This window comes from Adiantum capillus-veneris, chromosome 10 (genome assembly GCF_014529385.1).
Source record: "Adiantum capillus-veneris isolate H3 chromosome 10, ASM1452938v2, whole genome shotgun sequence".
Classification (NCBI taxonomy): domain Eukaryota; kingdom Viridiplantae; phylum Streptophyta; class Polypodiopsida; order Polypodiales; family Pteridaceae; genus Adiantum; species Adiantum capillus-veneris.
The window spans coordinates 91302591-91315051 of record NC_140940.1 but is presented as its reverse complement, the minus strand read 5'-3'; positions in this window follow the sequence as shown (position 1 = coordinate 91315051).

Below are 12461 nucleotides of genomic sequence, written 5' to 3'. Positions count from 1 at the left end.
AACGTCGTAGGAAACTATCCCAAGAGACCTTAAATATCTATCTGACAAGGCCCACATTGGAGAGAGAGAGAGAGAGAGAGAGAGAGAGAGAGATGAAACAAAATGAAGTAAAATGTTATATGCATGCCTCCAAAAGGCCATTATGATCTCTCTCTCTCTCTCTCTCTCTCTCTCTCTATCTATATATATATATATATATATATATATATATATATATATATATATATATATATATATATATATTGCTTTATGAAATTTACGAGACAAGCAAGGGGTTTGAGGGTAAGAGGGGCCATACCGCCGTCGAAGGCGGTGCCGTTTTACTAGTGTTTATAAAGAATGAAACTAATAAGTGGTTTTGCAAGACAAGCAAGGGGTTTGAGGGTAAGAGGGGCCATGCCACCTCCGAAGGCGGTGCTGTTTTACTAGTGTTTATAAAGAATGAAACTAATAAGTGGTGCAAAATCTTTTTCACCTACTAGCAAATCTCCAAAGATGCTCCTAAGAGCTCCGAGAAGAGAAAAGGCCGATAAGGCATGTAGAGGAGGGATAGACAAAGAGAGTTGACATGACGTGCCACAGTACCAGCACAGACAAACAGAGAATTTTTTCTCATGTTTGCCGCAAAGGTGTATGGTAGGCTTGTGGTGTAGGCGGAAGGCCTCTCGGGCGCATGGTCTAAGCGTGCAAGCTAATGGAGCTGGTGGCAGAGCATGAATAGGGAGAAAGAGGGAGGGACCACACGTAGGGTAGTAGTGAAGAGCCACACCCACACACACACACACACACACACACAGATATGTAGGGTAGGCTAGTGGAGTTGGTGGCACGCAGAGCATGAAGGGGGAGAGAGAGGGAGGGACGGCACGTAGGGTAGCAGTGTGGAGCCACACACACACACACTGTGTTTCCAAGGCTTGCTCGAGTTGATGGCACGAATGGGCAGAGAAAGGGAGGAATGGCACAGAGTGCACTAGTGGGGGTTTTTTTTTTTTGGGGGGGGGGGGGGGAGAGAGAGAGAGAGAGAGAGAGAGAGAGAGAGAGAGAGAGAGAGAGAGAGAGAGAGAGAGAGAGAGAGAGAGAGAGAGAGAGAGCTGGCATGGCATGGACAAGAGCAAAATAATCCTGTTGGCATGGCGAAGGAAGGGAACGGGGCCAAGAAAAGCAAAGAGATGGCGATGCGCAATGATGGTGATAAAGGGACTTTGCCTTCAAATTTACAGATTCCAAGAAAATCTCAGAATCTGGAGCACTAATTAATGTATTTTGGGTGAACTGATAGTATAAGGTTTCTATTTGTATCCAACCTTGATAATCCGATTTTCGATAACATTTGTTTCAATAATTTACAAAAGTATCTTAAACATTTGTAATACTACATCAAAGCTTTTAATTCCAATTAACAAAATCTTTGAAAATTTGACCTTTTTTTTTTCAAAACTCACAATTGTGAGTGGATTATATCAACACAACCAAAAAAAATACAAATTTCTACCATACTCGTGACGAGCCATGAAAACTACTACGAGACATAACTACATCGGCTGACAGGAGAGCGACCCCAAGGAAAGGAATGAGTCCGCCTCTTCACCCAAGCAAGCTAGACAAAGCAATGTTGAAGGTCTTGTTCCATTCATCAGATCTTATTTGCTTCCCAATGGCGATATTAATCGCCCCCCTGCTTTCTTGGATTATCTCTGAGAATTTAGTTGTTATATTGGTGTTCTCAAAGATGCGGCAATTCCTTGCCTTGCACACATGTTTAAAGTAGCAACATCTCACTACTTGTGTTATGATAAGAAGCGCTTGACTTTTATATACTTTCCCTCCTAAGAAGAGATCATTCTTGTAGAATCCAATTTTCCAAGTTTTTTGAACCCATTTACAAATTTTCCCTACCAAGCCACTAACTGTTGGGCATTCCTTGAAAAGATGAGTGAGGTCTTCACTAGCGGATCTACATTGCAGGCAGTGATCTTTCTTCATCCATTTTGCATGTATACTTGCGTAGGAATCTTAAATGAGACAAGGTATTCTCTTGATATGCAAGATTTCCCATTCAAAGAAAGAAAAACTTTTGGCTCTTTAAAGACTTTTAACACTAGAAATTGTATAATTGACGACTGGTATCCCTCCATGAAAAAAGCATAATGAATCATTTTAACGCTTGAAGCATGAATGCACCCATGGATATAAGATAAACAAGAGGCCTAGTTATCAATTATCATCTAAATCATTGAGCATCACAGCCATATGCATGATTAGGATTGAGTTTCGGTGGAAAACAAGTATGTTGTACCCAACTGAGCATTGGCACCCCATAACGATGATGCCAGTAGCCTATAAAATTATCGCTTAAGCTGTAGCCCTCAAGCTCTCTCCCCTCTTGGACAAAGTGCTTACCCCCCACCAGCATGGCATTATCAAGGGAAGGTCAATTTCTGATAACATTCTGGAAACAATGGTCAGCATTGAATATGTTGCTTCCACTTAGCAAGAGTGTATCCTACTACAATTGGATTTGGAAAAAGCCTATGAGACAGGATTGCATGGTCCTTCATTGAAGACGTCACAAAGTCACTAGGATTTGGGCCACAGATGTGCCGGCTGGTCAACACCCTTGGTGCTAGTAGTCAATTGGAGCTCCTTTTCAATGAGAGAATTGTGGGGGCGTTAGAGGTCAAAAGATCAATAAAACACGGTTGCCCACTTGCCCCTCTAATGTTTGCTATTGGATCCCATCCTCTAGTAACTTTACTCAAGATAGTGCCGTGAAAGGGGAGATTCAAGGGTTGACTCTACCTAACAACAACCAACTTTTGGCAAAAAAAAATTTAGATGGCTCCCTGCTTTTCCTCAAAGCATCCCCTCAAGTTATCAGAAAGGCTATGAAAATTGTACAAACTTATGCCTTACCATCAGGATCAAAATGTATTGAAAAATCAAGATTGATCTCTCTCTTCGAGAATGACTCGTTTGATCCAACTATGTGGACTGGGGAGATAGTGTCAAAAGGGAAGATATTCCGACACTTGGGAGCTCCTATGGGGGTGGACATAACTCACAAGCAAAGATTCTTATGGGTTATGGAGAAGGTAAGGAACAAGATGTGAAGGTGGGAGTATGTGCTTCTTCCCTTCCAGAGTAGAGTGAAGGTAATCAATTCATTTGTGCTCCCTTATATAGCCTTCAATGGTCCATTGCTTAAGCTAGCCAAATGCAACTGGAAAGAGTTTCTGAAACTAGTAAAGAGATTTATGTGGAAGAATAACTCTAAAGACTCGACACCTTGGTAGCAGGCTAAATGGGAGACAATTGCAAGACCTGTGGAGCAAGGTGTCCTAGGGATTCTCCACCCTAGCACCAATGTGGAGGCCCAATGTGCCAAATTTGTAGTAGCACTCGCAAAGCAAGACCAGGCTTGGGCTATTATGGCTAAGGCCATGATGGACAACTCAAAAGTGTGCTCTAAAGGTAGCCAGTCGAAAGGGCTAGAGGTACATGACAAGTTACTTGCCCCCTCGATGGGCCATCCCGAAACTTGGGGGTATGACAGGTGAGCTTACTCAAAAGTGCAACAAGGCAACGGAGTCCTTGGAATGGGGGGAGCTATCAACATATTTTCACAATTCCATTACTCAATGGTCCCCTTGGCTTTCTAAGGTTGGAAGCATCCTCCTATCTCCTTTTTGGAGGGAAGTTGCCATAAAAATAAATAACAAAGGTAATAAATGAGTAGGCCAATTTTGGGATTACAGCAGTGGTAACTGGAAAGATACAGACCAACTGACTCTCCAATTTAACCTCAATGGGAAGGAAAGATTACTAATAAGCACAGCCTTAGAAAGAGTGGACAAGTGGTGTCTGCCAAACTGCAAATCCAAGTTCGAATGAAAAGCATGGCAATGGCCTAAGAGCGGACACTTTCTAAAACCGCAAACCAAGGACGTGTACCTCACCTTCATAGCCTCGAAGAATTGGTTCTCCCCTCTTAACAAGTAGTGGGGAAAGCACTGGTCGGAGTCAACATGGGAGACAATAGTGAAAAACATCTGGCGCCCACAATGGCCCACAGGGGATGAAGGTTTTCCTATGGAAGGTTTTATGGGGATCCATGCCGACTGGGGTGAATATCCTCACTAGGGAAATTGGTCCTGATAAATGCTCGCAATGTAGAACTGCTAGTGAAGACGTCCCTCACCTTTTCAAGGAGTGCCCGGCGATCTGCGGCCTAGAGACAAAGATTTGCAAATTGGTCCAAAAGACGTGGAAAATAGGATTCTTCAAGAATGATCTATTCATGGGAGGAAAGGTGCTCAAGAGGAGGCAACTTGTGAGATTTTGTTACTTCAAACATATTTGGAAGGCAAGGAACTCTCTCATCTTTGAGAACACAATGGAAACCTCTAAGTTTGTTGAGATCATCCAAAAAAGTAGGGGAGCGATCTTCACCATTGGGAAACAAATGAACTCAGATGAATGGAACAAGACTATGAGCGCCGCAATGAAGGACTCACATGGATAAAGGTATCAGCTCGTCCATTGTCGTAGGCTAGCTCCCCTATTAGCCGAAGTATCTATAAGCCCTAGAAGATGTCATGGCGAGCATGGCTAGGATTTGTAATTTATTGGTATTGATAATATAATCTACTCACCATTGTGAGTTTTGCAGAAAAAAAAAAGGATTGAGTTTTGGTGGGCATCCTTGCTCATCAAATTGCATCGCTACTTTATTATGGGCTTTAAAAAATCTCGAACATTGAGTGATGTCACTCCTTGTGGAGCTACTTCCCCCTTGAATGTGTGCATGCAATCCTTATTTTGGCGCAAACGATTCATCATCACCCACCGCCCCCCCCCCTCGGCGCACCCCGTGACCCTAGAGAGAGAGAGAGAGAGAGAGAGAGAGAGAGAGAGAGAGAGAGAGAGAGAGAGAGAGAGAGAGAGAGAGAGAGAGAGAGAGAGAGAACTTATGAGTAATGTCCATGAGAAGCTCCCAAGCTTGGTATGAAAGAATGATTTGCAACTTCTTACATATGATAATCTATCGAGTGACCACGTCATGCATCACTTTTATAAATGCAACCACTTTTATATATGTAGGAGGAAATCATTGATGTTTCTCACCCTGAAGGGAAGATACCATTATAACAGTAGAAACCATATTTTTTTGGCCACCCCGAAGGGAAGATACCATTATAACAGCAAAAACCATATTCTTTTGGCCACAGCAATGCGTGGTTCACATGCTAGTAGATTTTTATGGTGATGTAGGATTTTTTTGAAGGATAGCTCACATTCTCGCCTTTTAAAAAGATGGCAAAAACATCCAGAAATGGGTTACAAATTTCTTGGCAAACAAGTGATAAAATCACAAGGCCTGCCAATAGATGAAACAAATTAAGAACATGGAAGGGAAACACAAAGGTACAAGGACGGAAGTCACATTGATCGAGAAAGTGCTTTGCAGATTACATTACAGAATGTTGGCCTTGATGAAGGGTTGAAGAGTAGCAAAATTGCGTCTTCTTAGGATAAAGGTAGGCATAGAATATGGAAACATGGTTTGTTTTTGTGGAGAGGATGAGGGAAGGGAGAGATAATGGAAAAAGGGAGGGAGGGAGGGAGGTATAAGAATAATTTAGGAATGATTAGATGTGTGGATGAATGATCGGACTAGAAGCAAAACCGTGTGCCTGTGATGAATATTGCAGGGGGATTTTTAATCCAAACATGATCGAGCTTTGAGTTGTACATAGTGGTCACACATGAATTTGTTATGTGTAGCCATGTGCTTGGAGCTTCTCCTCCAAGTAACGATATTGATTGTTTGTGGGCTCATTGTCTACATTAAAGTCTCCCATGATGACACTCATTCGTGTAGGATGGGATTGTTGTAGCAAGGTATAGAGTTGTGTGACCAATGCAGTTGAAGATGTGTTTGGTGATTTGTAGACGCATATGATTTCCCAATCAAGGTGTTCATGAATGGCTAATATAACTTGAATGATTTCTATCCCTAGAGCTAGCAATGTTTTTGGAGTGGAGCTTGATGCTAGGCTTGTAGTAGATTGAAACACCTATTTTGTTGTGGTGATGGACATGATGAAACTTTGGTGCAAGATCATTGGAAGGATTTTTTTTCTTTGTTTCTTGGAGGCATAGAATGTCAAAACTTGTAAAATTCAAATCGTCTTTGATATGTTTGAGATATTTGTGACTAGAAACGATATTCAATGATTGAATGATATGATGTGTGTGTTTGTATGCTAATGGAAATTTTTTCAAATACTCCCATTTGGCATCATTGTTGAGGCGGTCAAGCTCATCAAGCACAATTTTGTCGACTTTGATTTGAGCTAGATGAATCGGATTGAGAATGTGGAGTTTTGATGGATCTTTGATGCGGGAAAGAGCTATGTAAACCAATCCATGTGAGTTTATTGATGTTGGATCAAAGGCTACTATACTATTGTCAAGCCTTGTGACATATGGATAGTGCGTGCATTCGCTGCTTGTATTGGAAACCGAGTTCGAGAGACAGTGTTTAATGCATTTTTACCAACTCGAAATTCTTTTGTTGTTTGAAAAATTGGTGTCCACTGAGGGCCAATGGGAATCGTATTAAGGTGTTGGTTCACATGTCGTTGTTTGCAGCCTGTTGAGGAATCAAAAAACTCTATCTATGCAAGAGGATAGTTAGCTCTACTGTCCACAAGCTTCAAAATTCCATATGCGCCATTCACAAGACCATCGAAAATATCGATATTTCCACCACAAAGCTCGACAATCATTCCTGCTTTAAGCTCCAAGGTTGAGGACAAGCCTGCTGTGTTTTGTGGGTTGTTTGGAACAACAAGGTTTTTTGAGCAAGTTTTATGGTGATTGTCTCTCACATGGATTATGTATGCATGAGTAGGCAATTCCTCAAAAACAAGTCGATTATGTGAGTCCTTCAAGTTATTGGTGAAGTATAAATGGGGTGTTGTCAATTTGTTAAAGACCTTGTTGGTATGGTTGGTATTCAAGAGCAACAAATCCTCGGTTGTGTGTTTTGCTTTGCGTATTCTATTGAGAATGGCAATGAAGTCATTATCTGATTGATGCATTGTTTTTGTGATGGGTGAGCCAGAATGAAGGGGAGAGCAGTTGCAGAGAATCCTGTGGCTCGCTAAATATCCAACGATCTCGAATCGGGCTTGCTTGACACAGGTCACCGCAGAAGATGACATCTAGACCACCAAATGGCTCTACGTGATTGTGCTTAATTGATCGCAGCCTTGTGTCTATGATACGCAAGAGTCTATTCCCAATCAAAGATGCCTCATCAAACACAACAAGCTTGAGGTTTCTATACAGTTGCGAGAGCTCGGCAAGGCTCTCAGAAGAAAGAGAAACATTTGGTTGGAAGACAAGGGGCAAACGCAATGCTGAGTGAATTGTTGTCCCTCCAAGGTTGAAAGTTGCTTTTCCTGTATATGCCATTAGTAGTGTTGAGGGAAGATGAACATCTAATTCAAGGGAGGCATTGTCGTGACGAATCAAGCCTTGCACGATTGCTTGCAAAGTGAAATTTTTCCCCATTCCTGCACCACCAGTCAAAAAGAGATGGATTGGTTGAGTTGGTTGCAAGCGCTTTCTAATCATAATGTTGTCAAAAAGGGAACGTTGCTCGATGTTCAACTTGGACACAAGTGAGTGATACTCCTCGTTGCACAATGCCAATTTTTGAAATGTTGGTAAGGATCTTGTAGTAGGTTTGCTTGGTTGAATATCAAGTGCCAACTCATATTTGTATGACTCGCCAGGCTTAGATCTTGAGGATGAGGGTAATGAGAGTGTGTTTGAGGTTGTTGCACGAAGTTCTAGTTTACAATATTTTTGACGATTTTCATCTATAATTGCATAGTTTGTGGTATATTTGTCTTTCTAACAATCAACACTTGTCTCAAAGTTTTTCTCATCGCCCGTAAATGGAAGGAACAATAAGCAAAGCTCATGAAAATGCCTCTCTGCATCTTTCTCCAGAATGAAGTTAGCATATCGTATGACTTGAGGGTTCTTAGACTTGCGGGTAGAGTCACGCACGCACCGGTAGTTGCTTGCATAATCAGCCAAACATATGTGTGCAAGGTTGTCTAGACAATGGGTGTACTTGGTGACAATATCGTCAAAGAAAATGTTAGAATCATCAGGATTCAAAGTATTCAATGCAGCTCTTCTTTTCAACAACAATGTGTGTTGGCTTTCGAAATCTGCATTGACGAACACGAATGGTCTGCTTGCACTATGTAAGGGCAATGAAAGAGAAATGTATGTGGCTTGTTGTGATGTCATTTCTTGTGTATTGATCAAAGCACTGCCAATTTTTTTCAACCGATCCGACGTTGACACACTTGTCTTTTTGCAATCTTGCAATATGTGCTTGATTGTTTTACTTGTGGTCGAATCGTTTTTAATCATGTATGATGTGCAATATGCAGCAGCGCCATGGCCATTGAATATAAATTGAATGTCAATGTTTGCATCCGATAGACTACACAACTCTTTGTTGAAATTTTTTGTGTAAATGTCCTTTGGATGTTTTTTCAAGAGTAGTGTTGGCTCTGTGATGCTCATCGAAAGGGACTTAATGTACACTTCTTCAGTCATTCCCAAAGAGGTCAACCATTTTTGCATCCCATAGACTACACAACTCTTTGTTGAAATTGTTTGTGTAAATGTCCTTTGGATGTCTTTTCAAGAGTAGTGTTGGCTCTGTGATGCTCACCGAAAGGGACTTAATGTACACTTCTTCAGTCATTCCCAAAGAGGTCAACCATTCATCATATGACACTTCTGAATCATGCCCAAGAGCAAGCAATTGATCCTCAATGCACTTTTTGCAGGCTAACAATGCGTCTTTCTCTGTCTGTGCCACTACGATTGGATATAGAATCATAGTTTCTCAAGAGAGTAGACGCGGAAAACCAAACCGACAAAAGCTTTTACGTTTTTTGCATGTTTTACGATGGTAGTGGTCTTGCACGCTTCTGAGAGACTCTTCTAACAAATTCTTGTCGGTAGCAATATGTGTGTCGATACAATGTATTGTATCATTATCCGACGGTACACCAAAGAGAGGTGCATGTTTTACCCAGAGCAATCCATGATCATGCTGAGAGGCGGAAGTGAAAAATAGACCCGGTGGCCTCTACACCAAGACTATGCACAATGGCCTCATCATGGGGGATACACAATAGGGGCACCACCTAGCAAGATATGCGGCTAGGACGCATACATATACACAATGAAGCATGCCATGGAAAACAATTTCAAGATCCACACCCAAATGTGGAATGGGGTGGTCGGAGAATAAGGTGAGAGGAGTGGTGAATGAGTAAGAATGGGCTTGATACTCGTGCATGTTAGTAAGGAAGATAATGAGGTAGGGGAAACTTGCGAGTATGCTCACTTATCATACAAGAGGTGGCGAATCCGCACACCTCAAGATGAAAGTAGCAAGAAGATAGGAATATGAGAGGGAGAGAGGGAGTGTGTGTGTGTGTATGGTGGCGAATCCGCACACCTTTACATAAGCAGAAAAAAAAGCAAGGAACAAGCATATATCATACTCACAATGAGATGTATCCAAAGTGACACAAAGTATGGCGCCAAGATGGAGTGTGTTGATTGCTTGCAAAAGATGAATACAATAGGTAGCGTATGGCAGGAAAATGAGAAGGGGACAAGATCGTAGGAGGCATAATGGAGAGATGGGAGTTGATGGCACGGAATATCATGAGTGTGTCCACCCTTCTTCTTCTTGAAATTGTGCCTTCAACCCTTAATTACGAGTGGTGTGGAAGTGTGGTGCTCATCTTTTGTGCATGGTGATGGTGATGATGATGGTGTTGTGATTATGTGAGTAGGGTTCATGCTACAAGCATGTAGCACAAGAGTGTGTATGGATAGGGGTGTGTGTGTGTGTGTGTGTGTGTGTGTGTGTGTGTGTGTGTGTGTGTGTGTGTGTGTATGTTTTTTCCCTTAGTGAGCTCTCATGGCCTCCTTATATAGGGAAGGAGGGGAGGATTTAGCAATATTTTTATTTGAGGTGAGTGTCCCACATTGGTGACTAGGAAAATGGGGTGCATGTGACTGTGGCTCCCATCTTGTCTCCTCATTATTTAAAATACCAGAGTCAATAGAGAGAGAAGATGAGAGAATGTGGGTAGGATGTAGAGGATAGGAGATATTTACAATAGTCTAGCTTTGGCTAGACATAAGCTTATTAGGGAGAGAAGAGAGAGGTAAGAAATTTACAAGAGAGATTGTCAAAGGTGGATAGTTGTTGATGAGGATGGATCCTCCAAAAATGGTGATAGAATCACTCTAGACTTGCCAATACCTCATTAAAAGAGCCTTGTCTCTTGTAATCATGTTTGAGGACTTGTAGAACCATAGCCATTCTAAAGGGAAGAAAATTGGGGATGGCCTGTGTCACCATTACACGAGAAAACTGGGGTCCACTAGAAAAATCATATCTCCGTGTTCATAACTCCAAAAATTCTGAAAAATTTTGAGCTAAAAGTTGAGATCACGAGCTACATCTTTCATGTTGAACGCTCCTTCAGATTTGGGGTTCTTCTTTACTTTAAAAATTCAGCCAAATAATGTATTATTTGTGGCTGCAAAGGTCTTTTGGTGGTCCCCTTTGAGTGGACTTCTCTCTTGCCTTCAAGTGTAAGCTCCTTCATGTGTATGAAAACATGACCTAGAGTTTTGAAAAGATTGGCAATCATCTAGATGGAGGTATTATTGAAATTTGAAAGTGGGGTTGAGGTTTGAAAATGAAAACTAGTGAATAAAATATTTGGTAGGGTGGAATAATATATATACATGAAAAATATATTAGAAAATACTAAACTATATAATGTAATTTAGAATATATATACTTAATATTTAAGGTCAAAAGAGATATCAACAAAAAAAGCTTACTTATTTATGCTACATCGTGATTGATTAGCATAAGTCTTATTTATTTAATAAAGGCTAAAACTTTTGTAAAAAGGGAAGAAAAATCAAAAGTAACTTATATAATAGGAAATATTTTGGTAAAAGGGCAAAGATATATGGGGGGTTCCCATGCATGGAAAAGCTTGCCTCAATGCTGACTTCCTCTATTTTGAAACTCGATCACAAAAAAGTAATCCATCAACTCACCAAGGATGGCATTGTTGCGTTTCAATTCCGTTTTCATTGCTTGAAATCTATGGACGTAGTATCGCGCTGTTGTTACAGGATCAGAACGTACAAGTGCATGAATGAATGAGGCTTTGGTTGGGTAATCTGTTCCTTTAATATGAGGATTCAATGCACACAAACATTTTTTCAAAGGGTCCCATCTTTGCTCAGTATATGAAAATGTTACAAAGAAAGTCGGATGGCCCAATTGACGAATCATTGTAAACACGTTTCGCTTAAGCTTCACCTTGTAATCGATTGAAGTGCATAGTGATTGGAAGTCATGGTACCCTAGCTCGGATGAAAGCAGCTGCTCTATGTTAGTGCTAGCTTGACCATCTTTAGCTTGTAATTGCTTGCCACAAATTTTTCCCTTGCGTAAGAGCACCCATATAGATCCAAGCACTTTCGCAATAATAATTTTCATTGTTTTGAAGAACAAATTTTCAATGTTGCTTGCAAATCATCTATCCACATTTTTAAGCTCCCATTATGCTACTTTTTGGTATTTTTTCTTCGCCAACACATCATACTTTCTTCTTTGACCAAAAAAAAATGTTGGGAATGACAACTCCTCACAAGATTCATCATCAAAAATGCTTAGAGGGATGAATCCCTCACAAGCTGCAAGATAAGCCAAAGCAGAGAGAGAGAGAGAGAGAGAGAGAGAGAGAGGGAGAGAGAGAGTGGGAGGAAGATACCTTCGATTGCTGTGTGAGCGAGGGCGTATGGCGGCTGCACAAAGGCTAAATCAGTCCTGCGCAGCAAAGGCATTCCGAGGTTGTTCGACTTCCAGGGACAGAACGAGCAGGGAAGGCATGCGCTGGTGTACATAGAAAAGAGGTAAGAGCTCAATTGGGCGGCGATGGCAGCCTCACCTTACCTGTCAGCACCCTTACATGCACAAGACGATGACCACACATAGAGTGAGGGAAGGCCCTATGGGCCTCACTGCCTTGAAGGGGTCTGCACAAGCATGCGCACCCAAGCAACCCTCTCGAGCTCGCCATCCCTCTGCGGCTGTGGCTGCAGAGGGGAAAGAAACATCGCGTAACATCCAAATGATGATCTCCTTGAAAACCTAAACAGCGTGTCTTATCACTCCCTCCAAAAATCATCATAAGCCAATAAAAATGCTACACATCGGCAATCCATATCCCTACCTCTACCAACCAATTAGGATACCCATTTTGTACGCATATTGGCCACATTCTCCACCACTTTAATCATGCCACAAA